Source organism: Astatotilapia calliptera, chromosome 16 (genome assembly GCF_900246225.1).
Source record: "Astatotilapia calliptera chromosome 16, fAstCal1.2, whole genome shotgun sequence".
Taxonomy (NCBI): domain Eukaryota; kingdom Metazoa; phylum Chordata; class Actinopteri; order Cichliformes; family Cichlidae; genus Astatotilapia; species Astatotilapia calliptera.
This window is the reverse complement of record NC_039317.1, coordinates 16,663,382-16,676,716: the sequence shown is the minus strand read 5'-3', so window position 1 is coordinate 16,676,716 and position 13,335 is coordinate 16,663,382. Positions and strand designations below refer to the sequence as shown.

General features: G+C 38.1%; 1 pseudogene; it reads right to left on the bottom strand.

Moving 5' to 3' along the window:
* Nucleotides 1-872: 872 nt before the first annotated feature.
* On the bottom strand, nucleotides 873-13,133 carry LOC113007572 (nectin-4-like; annotated as a pseudogene).
* Between the last annotated feature and the right edge of the window lie 202 nt (nucleotides 13,134-13,335).

The window sequence follows — 13,335 nt, the reverse complement described above, 5'->3', positions numbered from 1 at the left end:
TGCAAAACTGGCGTTTTCTTTATTTTATATATAACCCCTTTCATAAATTCTGCTGACTATAGTCTATTTACTAATATAGTAAAGACATTACACTTTACCTCGCAGAACAGAATTTAGTGGAGGAGATGAAATTGTTGGAAAGCAGGACATTTGTGGATGTTTTTTTTTTTCTTTAAAAAAAAAAACTCAGTCTGCATCCTGCACTCAATCGTTACATTTTCTATAAGAAACAATGAAGTGAATTCGAGCCCTCACCTGCTCCCTAACACGAACAAAAAAAAGACAGTTTGTGGCCTAACTGGTCCAGACAACTGGGGAACTGAAATATAAAGTAGAAAAGGGGTAGTTTGTTAGTCAGTGAGGAGAAAGCTGTTAAATTAAAGGTTTAAATAATATGTCGTCAAAGTAGCACTTCCCTTTGTGTCTAGGTTGGGTACAGCTTCCAGAAATGAAATTGAATAATTTGCTCGGATTATATTTTTGCTTGCGGATGTTATGACATGAATATAATTCCATAGGGCAACAACAGATGAGAAATTAACTTCAATATCGATTAACTGGATATTATAAACTTAAATACTTCCATCGTTACCCAGAAGGAAGGACTGTAGGGAGCAAAATTAGTATTTTTATTATTTTTACTTATATTTATCACCATGGTATGTGCATCACTGAATAACACATCACAGTAAAGAGCTCAACTTAGCTTTCCAGACTTTCTTCTAATAAGCAGATGTGGAAACAAGCAATTATAAAATTACAATGACTACATGTTCAATACTGCTGCAAGCACTTTCAACTGCTGATGAAAGCAGTTTAAGCTGTTGGTGGAAACACAAGTACAGATTTCAAACTGTACCTACACCTGTTCTTCAGGTCTGTCGGTGGAGCCGTTTATTCTTTTCTTCCACAGCTGTCAGATTGCTGAGGCAGACAATTCAGAAGATTTGTTTAAATTTACATTTAATTTCAAATCTTTAAAGATGTTTTATATAAAATAATTTAGTATTCAACACACAATGAAAAAGATCAGTTTTATTCCTGAGCTGCTTATTTTATTTAAGAGCAATGTTTTTAAAAGTTTTTGTAAAAATAAATATATCTTCAGTATTTTCATAACAGACAGTTTTACATTAAATAAATAAATTAGTACAAGAATATTTTGAGACATATTTAACTTTGAGTGAAACAAAAGAGGACCTGCTGTTGTTCTTGTTGTTGTTGTTGTCCATGTTCTTGTTGCTCATAATTTGCTGTTCAAAAAAATAAAATATAAAAGAATGACACAGTATGTACAGTTAGGCCTTCACAAGTTATTCACAATTATGTAACAGTACAATAACATTTTTTGTTAATAAAATCAATGAATAATTGTCATGAATGATTATTATCTCAAAATAAATCAAAATAACTGATTATCATGTTGGCCATGATCATGTAGAAACACTGACCCCAGTATATGAAATTGAATTTTGTTAGTAGAATTAAATGTTGAGCTATTCCAAATGTTTTATACATTCAGTTTTTTTAAACATAATTTTGATGCTGGAAAATTTTGTTTGATCTGTACATAGAATATTGCTTATGAATATCCCTTTTATTTCTCCTTCCTGGATGAAGTCAAGTCTATTGTACTTAGCTAAGTAGTGCACTTTGTTTTTACAGAATGTATCAACTTCTTAGAGTTTCTTTGACAACATCTGCAACTTCCAAACAACTTTCAGATTGCAAATGCCACACGTAGATTCCTCTCCATACTTTCTACCTGTTAAATTTATGAAGAAATAACCCAGAAACAGTCCAAACAGCTTTTGAGAAAATTGCTGAAAGAATTTGGAGCGCCTCAAAATAAAGACTGCATAAAAAATAAAACATATTTTTTCAAAATTTTTGAACTGAAGAGTTTTCAATTTGAATAACTGCATATGCTTTGACATCAGAGGAATAACATATAATTCTGCATATTAGTTACGTGCAAGTTAATGTTTGACGTACCTTTGAAGTTTATAAAAGTACCATACTGCATCCCCAACAACATTCAAGGAAAGCAAAACACCAAATAACGCCCAAGCAGCAGCGGATGCTGCTACAGAGACAAAATAATGAAGAATATTATTAACATTAACATATTATTCATTCTCATTTTTGCACTATTTAGTTTTATAATTCACATTTAGGTGATTCAGGCACTTTTCAAACAACATGTACCCAACACAAACCAAACATAGCAGACCACAAAGAACACAATTCACAGACCAGCTTGGTTGGAGCCAAATAAATGCCTCTGGTGCTTTTTGCCGGTGGTAATTGTGCTACTACTGTGAAAAACAAAGAAAGTGGGAAGGTGAAAGGTGTGTTGGAGTGAGAGAGAAGGTAAGGCAGAAGTGGGGGAGACAGTGGGTATTCATGTAGGTGAAGGGAACACATGTTGAAGTGTTTAGTAGGTACGGCGTTGAGAAGAGAATTGCAGAAGGACAGATGGTAGTAGACAGAAGCGGTCCTAGCCTGTTTGGTGCCCTTGGCGAACACTCCCCTTCCCCCCTCTTGTGGAGTCTTGCCTGGTGTAGTAGACCCCAGTCTGTCTCTGTCTCTGTCTCTCTCTGTCTCTGTCTCTGTCTCTCTCTCTCTCATATATAACAACTTTGTTGTACTGACAAGTTCTGAAGCATGAAAGTAAATGAGATAAGTTGATATGACTGTGAAATGAACCTATCACAAGCTGGGACCTGCTCTGAGTTTCAAATGGTGGAGCTGGCGTGACACAACCACTTCTTTAAGCTTAAAAGATCAAATAGCATATCAGAAAGACACAACGTCCTCAAAAGGTCAAATCTAAAAATCAGAAACAAATTCACTGCACAGCTAAATCTAAGCTGACCTCACCTGATGCCACATGCACATAGAGCTGACCATATTTTTTTCCATATCTGTTAGATGCTTCACACTGATAGAGGCCATTTAGATCAGAGGTCAGACTCAGCAGTTGTAGCTTTGCACCATCTGCTTTGACACCAGGCTGTGGCAAAAGCTGGCCAGATCTGGAAAAATATGAAAGAGCTTCAGTTATTAGCTTTTTGAGCTAACCATTTGCTTACGCACACCAAGACGATGTATTCTTTAATTTCAACCTACTTTGCATAGCCCAGGTAACTCACATGTTTACAGTCTTCTATATAAGTTCATAACTTAAGAGTATTAAATATGAAACAAATTCTTCAGTTAGACCTTTTCAAGTCTTTTCAACGCAGAAGAGCTTGCTCCCCAATCCTTCCCAGCTACACACCTCATAACATTAATAACTTTTTTGCATTTGGTTTCAATCTGGTCAATATGCTCGAATCACCATTCATTTCCTGCACGATCTTCTTCTTCTTCTTCTACCATTTTAACGGCAGCTTGCATCCATAGAAGTTGCATTACTGCCACCCCCTCGCGTTTACTTATATCACATCCAACTCTTTAAATCCTCTTAAATAATCATGTATTTCTCAGAAACTAAAGAACCACTCCTTTCCTTTCTTGACATCCTAACCAATCAACCGCCTTTTCAAATTTGAATTCCCCCGTATTTCCCATTTCTACCCTCATCATTCTCCTATAGTTACCATATCTCCTGCACTTAATAAAAACATGTTCAACAGTTTCCATAACACCACACCAATTTACATAACCCCTCAATTGTTTCCCCATCCTTAAAAGACCATTCAGGCAACAATGCCCTGTTTTTATTCTACTCATATAACAATCTCCTCCTGCCTATTCATTCCTTTATTTCTTTTTACTTCTACTGTATTTTGTACCCAGTAAAATTGTCTCCCTCTAGTTTCATCATTCCATTTTCCATAACTTCTTACTTTCTTTCCAAACTATACACTTTCCTTCAGATTTAGATAATGGTATCTGAACATCTACGTCTACTCTTTTAATAACTTTAGCCATCTTATCCGCTCTTTCATTAACCATATCGCCTTTATAACTGGCATCAACGTTATTACTACACTTTTGCCCTGTTCACACACTCTGTGGTGAGCAAACGTAACTTCATACAGAATGTTCTGATCATTACTTGTATTCACATTTTCAATCCTTAACACAGCTGACAATGAATCACTGCATATTATTACTTTTGCAATTCTGCTGTCTTCCACCCATTCTAATGCCATCAATATCGCATATAGCTCTACTGCATATATACTCAGAAAGTTTATGTTCTTTTCCCAAACTTGATATTTAATTCTGGAACTACCAGTTGCTTCACTTTCTGGATCTTTCAATCCATCTTTGTACACCTGCACATAGCCACTGTACTTGCCCTCGAATTTACTGTAAAATTCTTGACAAAGATCTGTTGTGACTTTTGATATCCACATATGTTCTATCTACTTGGACAATCCCATGTCCAAGTGGGCCTTAAAGGCCATACCACTGTCTGGCTGAATTATTTGTCATATACCTTAAATGCTCTTGCTCGATCATCCCCAACCCATCCAATACTATTATTGAACTCCTTCCCTCTTTCTCCACAATGTTCCAACACCTTCTTTACAGGATGATTCTCATTGGGACCTTTCAAAGAACCCAATAGTTAACCATTAACTGCTGCCTTCTAATATGCAGTGGCTTTTCTACTGCTTCCACCTGAAGAGCACATACTGGCGTTGTTTCATCCGCCCCTTAACAAATCCACAACACATGAGCTTGGATAACGTCCAGCTTCTTTAACCAAGTTTTAGCCGCTGCCCCATACACCACACATCCATAATCAATCCTTGATCGAATTAATATGACACAGATACTTTTAAGTGCATCAAAATTGGCACCCTATGACAACCCTGCTAAACACCTCATGATATTAAGAACCTTTTTACTTTTCTCCACAATGTGCTCTCTAGTTTTTCAAGTTAACTTCCTATCAAAAACTACTCCCAAAAAAACAAAAGCTCTCCACCCTTTCTAACCCTTCCCCATACAAGAACAACTGTATATCTTTACCCTATTTTTCTATTTGTGAAAAACATGACTTTAGTTTTCTCAACAGAAATTTTAAACCCCACTCCATTCCCCACTTATCTATCCCCTCTTGAATTTTTCATAACTAGATGGTCAACATTCCTCCCCCTTACCCAAGTCACTCCATCATCAGCGAGAAGTCATTTACCAAAACTATCAGATATCTCTTTAAAAATATCATTAATCATAACCGAAAACAATGTTGGACTTACGACACTTCTCTGCGGGGTTCCATTTTCTGTTTTGCATGGCTCTGACACATGTGTCCCTAGCTTAACTGTTCTCCCACAAAAGAAATCCTTTATCCAGTTAAACTTTCGTCCTCCTATTCCTAAACCAAACAATTTAATCATCAAACCCTCTCTCCAGAGCATATCATATGCCTTTTCTAAGTCATAGAACACAGCCACCACCACTTCTTTATTAATCTGTGCATTCCTAATTTCATCCTTCAGACATAAAACCAGATCCATAACTCCTCTTCCCCTACGAAAGCCACTTTGGTACAATGCTAACATATTGCTTGACTCTAAGGAGTGAACCTACCTCTCATTCACCATCCTTTTCATCACTTTACTCACATTAGAAGTCAGAGCAATGGACCTATAATTCCCAGGATCACTATGGTCCTTCCCAGGTTTCTTTACTGGCATAATTATTGCTTCACTCCCCCACAGCAAGTGATATGCATTAAAATCTCCACACCATATAATATCTCCTTTCATAACCATTTCTTCCAGCTTACTTGTTTCCAGCTTTTTACAAGGATTGTAGAAATTAATAATCCTCATCACCTTCCTTCCCAACCATACCTCAACCCCAACGTACTCGAACTCCCCCTTCCTTCCAATTTTCCTATATGGTATCCCTTCCTTAATCAATGTCAGACACCCCCCTCCATTCCCCTCTTCCCTATCATACCTAAAGTCCAAACAAGGTTTTAATCATGTTTCCTGAACACAGATTATTTCAGGCTTTTCTATTTGATCATAAAGAAACTGCTTAAAATCGTGACCATTTGTTAAAAGACTCCTTGATTTCGACTGCAAGATTAAGATGGTTACAAGAAAAGTTAACCACCACACCTCCTGGTTCACCTGACAACTAAGCTCGCCTCTAATATCCTCCCATCTGATATTCTTCATGTCTAAACTATGACATGCTGCTTTAACAATAATCTGAATCCTCGCTGTTTTTGACTTTACATCTGACGTTGCATTTATTACCCCCGCGATGAATGTCACCATCTTCTTCTTCTCTTCCTCCATTTTCCTTTCTACCATCTCCATAACCTTGTCCAGCCTCTCTTTCTTTCTTTTTTACATGCTTCTACATACTGTATGTTTCTTTTTGCACAACTTTTTCCACAACTCTCCTCTTTGGAACAAAGAGTTGTTTCATCACTTCACACCCCCAAAAAGCAACACTATGTTCTCCACCGCAACTACAACATTATGGCTTAACTCCCACGCCACACTTCCCATACTCATGGTCTGCAGAAAACTGAGCACACCTTCTCTTCCTTTTATACACCTTGGCAATATGTCTAAATTTGTGGCAATTAAAACATCTCAGTGGCTTGGGTACAAATTCCCTCACACCGAATCTTACAAACGCTCCTTGGTCATTCCCCTTACCCCTTTAGCCTCACCATTTCTTAACTTTAAGTTCTCCACCAGGTCCTGCATACTTACAGTTACCTGTACTCCCACAATGACTCCTTTACTTCCATTGACTCCCTTTTCCCCAACCCTTGCAGTATTTTTCACTTTAACTATACACACCCCATCAGTTTCACTTCCAAATTACAGCCAATCAGTAGATTACCATCTCTGAGTAACTTAGCATACTTAATTTCTCCCACTTGTGCTCTAAGCACTCTTGGCAACTTAAGTAGATCCATTCTCTTTATTCCCTCCTCCTCAAACCTCAAACCACCTCTCCCCTTTACCTTCACTATCAGATCCTTCTGAACTACCCTCACTTCTCTTTTTCCTTTTCCTTTCACTAGCCCTGTCCCTCTTCCTGCCCCTTCCCAACTTTCTCCCAATGATTTTCTTCACACTGCCCGCCAACCTCCTCCTCTTCACTATCATCCATGTGTTTCATGTTATACAGTGCTCAATCCAATACCTCTCTTTCTCTCCTATGACTTTTTTTTTTTTTTACTGTACTGAAATAAATATTTCAACTGAAATGATTATTCAAACTATTTTATCTGCTCCAGGTAAATTTTGCATTCGGGTTGGCTTCTGTCACACACTCAAACGAGTCCTCGGAAATCTTCTTAATGTTCACTTCTGTGGGAGAAACTGAGAAAAGACAAAGAAACACACGTGTTAATCCTGAAGTTGGAAAATATTAAATCATATCACTATAATGTTTCAAATTTGCCTGAATCTTGTCAAAGCCACTGTTTTAGTTACTTTTCATTTAGTTTCAGGGAGCGATTCTTTCATATGCTTTCAAGGTTGTCACCAGATCACCCACAAACCTTTTCCTCATCTGCTATTCTCTGTGCACACCATGGATCTTATGACTGAGGGAGATGAATGAAGCCCAATGAAGTAATTTTGAAGCTTGATAAATTAATTTGAAACAGCCTTTACGTCTTGACGTGGTGTTTAGTCATGTTGGAAGTAGAAGGTCAAAAATGAATAAATAGATCCAGATTAGAAACATTCTAGTCTGCAAGATAGGCTGTGTTACTCAAATCATAGTTGAGTGGTGCTTCTATTTCACTACGCTTACCCTGGATTGTTGGATTACCTTGGACTGCATTCCTCTGAGAAATGACTGAATATCAAGAAATACTCTTACTGACACTTTAGCTCAGCTGAACAAAGCTTATCTGGGTTTTCTGGGTATGTTGACCTCAATGGGCATCGCTAATTCCACGCTGCTTTCAAGAATCCAAAAATAACTCCAACAGTAATGCTCTTTGCAGTTGAAACTGTTAAATTTATCTCATGTTTCTATTTAGTCGGTTTTGACAAAAAGGAGCTATTACAAGCACAATTCCCCAGACCACAAACAACTAAGTGTTTTGAACAACTTAATTCATGTATCAATATATAATGTATATATTGCACACAAGCATTGCAGATAATGTATTGTCACTTGTCAGCAAATGAAGGAGCACATCACCGCCTGGATTAAAGAGAAATAGTTTCATCCAGATTTTCTCCCTTACCAAATGTCTGTCATGCTAAACATGGAGGCTAAAACGAAAAACTCTTCATTAAACATTTATTGCTAACTATTGCTGCTGATTTTAATTCTTAGTGTGTCCGTGTATCTTTTTCATATTTGATTTAATGATTAAAATAATGAAATATTTAAAATCGACAGACGAAAAAGAAGACAAATAATAAACTACATGAGCAGCTGATACTCACAGTAGACCTGTATGGTGAAGGGCAGGGCTTCTTCTTTAGATAGGGAGTCACCGCTGATGACACACTGGACCTGGTGACCGTTAATCTCTCTCGTAGGAACGCCAAACAGAGAGCTGACTGTGGTAGTTGTATCGTTGTCATACTGTGTGGAGTTTGTTGTTGTCCTCACTTTGTCTCCCAAAGCACCAGTGAGCCACCTCACCTCTGCAGTAGGCTTCGATCCAGCAGCCGTGCAGGTAGCAAATAAAACTTCTTCTGTGCCCAAAGTGGGAAGATTGTCCTTGATGTTTGTGAAAGGAGGCACTAGGAGAGTTACAGCAATAAAATAAATCAACATGCATGGTGAAAGGATGGTGAAAGTAACTCTGTCTCTGTCTCACACACAAACATTTAGAATATTTTAAATAAAAAATGAAAAAAAGTTTTTATACCAAGCAAGTTCAGAGGTATCTCAGTTTTCTGATTTCCACTGGGAAAAAAGGTGAAGATGCACGTGTAGCTGCCTTCATCCTTCAGGGTAACATTGGATAACTGGATTTAAATCGAGCATCTTCTCCATTGACAAATTGTGGACCCTCTCTGGGTAGGACAGTTAGGAAATTGTCATTGCGAGGTTTTTCTCTCGTCTTCCTCTACCAGGAAATCTGTGTCAGGTCATCATCGGTATCAGTGACATGACACAGTAAGATAGTGGTGCCTCTTTGAACTGCTGTTACACTTCCACCGATCATCTGGAGAGCTGTAAAGAGCATGAAACACTATTACTATTAGCTGAGATATGAATGCAACAATAAATGATAAAATATGTCTTAAGTATAATGTATCATGTTATAATGTCTTTTTTTAAATCATCATCATTAAGAAAAGGTGAGTGAAAATTTGGTGATTTTTATCTTTCGCTTTGAGATTTTTTTGAGACATTTAGGTTCAAAACATTGTGTCAGATTTAAGCGTGCGAAAATGGCCTGAAAGTGTGTCAAGAGACCGTTTTTGAAAAATCTATATCTTAAAGTGTTTGATATGTTTATGCCATTCAACAAAGGTGGTTCTAGAAATTTGTTGATTTGAGTTGGAATGACCCAGAAGCAAAAATACACCTCTATTATCTTGGATGATTTCAAAGATACACTTAGTTCTAGGAGAACCAGTTCACTTAAAATGAAAAAGATTAAAATTTTGGTAATGGCACCACTGGCAAAGCAAAATCTCATGTATCTGCTAAAACTAAATTTGATTGATTGGCTATAAAATGTATAAAACGATTGAGCTTCACTAAAACAGCCTGTCTGTTGGGGTCAGAATTGCTTCTAGATTGTAGGGGATCAAATACCTTTCTCACTCAATAACATGCCAATCGATTTATAACTTTTATCTAATGTTTTTCTAGATTTTTTGGATGGCATTCAGTCTCTCTCCAATAAAATGAAACTACAATAAAAATTAGAGAGTACCCATTTCTTCGTAAATGAGGAAATTAAAAAATTCAACACGGATCAAATATTAATTACACTCACCTGTAGATATAGTGTCTGTCTTATTAGAACCATACCAGAAACCGAACTAAACAGAAACTGTAACAAGCTGATAATAAACTATAACAAAGACATACAAAATAAATAAATAAATAAAAATCATCACCATCTCCTCATGTTGAAAATATATAAAGAGATTTGCCACAGTCTCGCGTGCAAATGGTGTTCCTCGATCTACAGCTTTGCACTGACTGATTTTCCCAGAACGCTCAGCATGAAACAGCAGTTTTTTCAAACCACATATTAGGCTTAATGGGAAACTATGGAGTGTTTGTATTTAGTAAACCTCTGTTTTGTAGTAGTATCTTATCAGGATTTCGATTATAAATGGCTTTTATATCTCATTTGAAATCATGTATGTGGATTCAAAGGACAATCTATGACCTTCCTTGATTGTCAGTATTAGGGATGCACCGATACCGATGCCGGTATCGGGTATCGGCCTCGATACCACATTTTCTAAAGTACTCGTACTCGTTAAAAGTCCCCCGATACCGAGGACCAATACCACGGTCTGAGACCTGTCTATGTTTGAGCGGCATGTAAGGGGTTAATCACAGGCGCCGAGTGCCTGCCCCCAGGCCCCGAGTGCCCGCCCCGGCTGCAGCTCAGAGTGGGGAGAAAGCGAGGCGAGACATATCAGCTGTGTGGAACTATTTCAAAGTGAACAAAGACGCGAAAACAAAGTCGGACTGCAAATTGTTCTCAGCAAAATTGTCCAGAGGAGGCTCTAAAGGTAGCGCATTTAACACAAGCAATTTAATCAAGCACCTAAAATCCCAACACAACAACGAGTACAAAGAGTTTACCCACGCTTATTTACCCACGCTTATTAGCACAGAGGAGCATAGCTGATGCTATAGCACTGGGACGGAAAATAGTTGGGCATTTTAAACATTCCGCCTTAGCCTACTCCCGCCTCGAGGACATTCAGGGACAGCTCAACCAGCCAATAAAGAGACTGCAGCAGGACGTACAGACGCGCTGGAACAGCACGTATTACATGCTCCAGTCCCTCAGCAAAAGCGAGTGCACGAACTCCCTGACTATCTCACCGCTCAACAATGGGCTCTTATGGAGACGACTGTTGCCATCCTCGCCCCCTTTGAGGAACTAACTAAAAAAGTGAGCAGCTACGACGCACTAGCCTCTGATGTCATCCCAGCTGTGACTGTGCTAGTGAGACTTCTAAACAGAGAAACAGGCGAACAAATTTAAAATTAAATTTTGTTTTTTTATAATTATTTATTCTGTAATATGTTGCATACAACATGCTTTTCATTTTAAATAAATGTTCTTAATTCCAAACTAGTCCCTTGTTTGTTTGTTTTTTGTTAAATTATAGGACTAAAGCTGTTACCTGCAAATTTAAATCATGTTTTTATTAAGTACTCGGTATCGGCGAGTACTGAAATGCAAGTACTCGTACTCGTACTCGTTTCCAAAAAAGTGGTATCGGTGCATCCCTAGTCAGTATGCAGCGTTTTGGATTTCTAAAATGACCATAGTCTCTTGAACTTAATGTACTAGAATATAGCTTTTTTTGCCACTGCGTAAACACCTTGATCTGCAGTTACATCAGCACAAAAAGCAAGGACAGGCAGCATTTTCTACTTACCGTCAGCGTCGCTGGTCAGCAGAAGCGCAGATATCGGCACCAAACTACAGAGTATTATGTAAAATTGGCTTCACATTAAATTATCACAATCACAGCCCGTGAAAACAGTCATTGCTTTTTTCCAGGAGAAACAGCCAGGATGACATCAAGTTGTATTGAAACTAGTCTGTCTCTTTTTTTCTTTCTCTCTCGAAGCCTGGAAGCTTGAGGGTCCTGCACACTATCTTAGCTGTTCCTAGGACTGCGCTCTTCTGGACAGAGAGCTCAGATGTTGATCCCGGGATCCGCTGGAGACACTCGCCTAGCTTGGGAGTCACTGCACCTAGTACTCCGATTACCACTGGGACCACCGTTGCCTTCATCCTCCACATCTTCTCGAGCTCTTCTCTGAGCCCTTGGTATTTCTCGAGCTTCTCGTGTTCCTTCTTCCTGATGTTGCTGTCATTTCAAACCGCTACAGATGTCACTACGGCCGTCTTCTTCTGTTTGTCTACCACCACTATGTCCGATTGGTCAGCCACCACTATTTTTTCCGTCTGTATCCAGGTACTCGCCATCAGTGTTGGTCAAGTTACTTGAAAAAAGTAATCAGTAACTAATTACCGATTACTCCCCCCAAAAAGTAATCCCGTTACTTTACTGATTACTTATTTTCGAAAGTAATTAGTTACTTAGTTACTTTTTAAAAACACGATTTACAACCTGAAGAGGTGATAAAGCGATAGATCTTTCAGCCCAATTCTACTTTTTCTACATAATCCATCATACAAAATGGAAAAATCTCTTTTTAAAACTTGTTTTATTAGTTTTAACCTTTTAACTTTATGCATCAAGCAAAAATTTAATTATATGCAACATTCTCTGACTGGAAGAAATTTGTTTAACATTTAAACTTATTTTCTGCAAATTCCAGCACATAAAATATTTTTTTTTGTGTGTTTAAACTCACTCTTTCAAATAGATGCAAGTAAAACACAGCAGAAAATAAATAACATCAAAGACTAGCGGTCCTGTTGCTCTATTTTCACCTGTAAAGCAGGAGTGGGGGTAGGCGGAGGTTTACCCTGGTGCAGGTGTGCCACAGCGTCAGTGGAAGAATCCACGAGTTTCTCTGTGAGTTTCCCATTACGTCATAGCGCACTCGGTGCTTGCTTGGAAGTTTAGGGGGTTTTTTTCGCTTTAAAAATAAGTTTTCTTCCCACGCACAACGGACACTAATGTTTTTGTCACTTTTTATGGAATCAAACTCAAAGTAAGGTCAGTACTTCCACGCTTTAAACGCTGCACGCTCATACTCTCTCCCGCACTCGATATATGATGCACTGTTGATCTGCACACAGCTGTTGTCACGAACGTCGCACTCGCTTACGTCACTGTCATGAGACATTCTCACAAAAAAAATCACGGTTTTAGTAACGCAGTAACGCAGCGTTCCTACGGGAAAGTAACGGTAATCGAATTACCGTTTTTGCAATAGTAATCCCTTACTTTACTCGTTACCTGAAAAAAGTAATCAGATTACAGTAACGCGTTACAAGTACTGCCCATCTCTGCTCACCATAGGACGAGGGACATATCTATCTATCTATCTATCTATCTATCTATCTATCTATCTATCTATCTATCTATCTATCTATCTATCTATCTATCTATCTATCTGTGTGTGTTCTGTGAAACAAACTAACATCTAAGTGCTTTCTATCTAATAATCACACGCTGATGAACACATCAGTATCTTGCCTAAGAATGATTTGGCAGACAGACTAGAGCAGCCAGG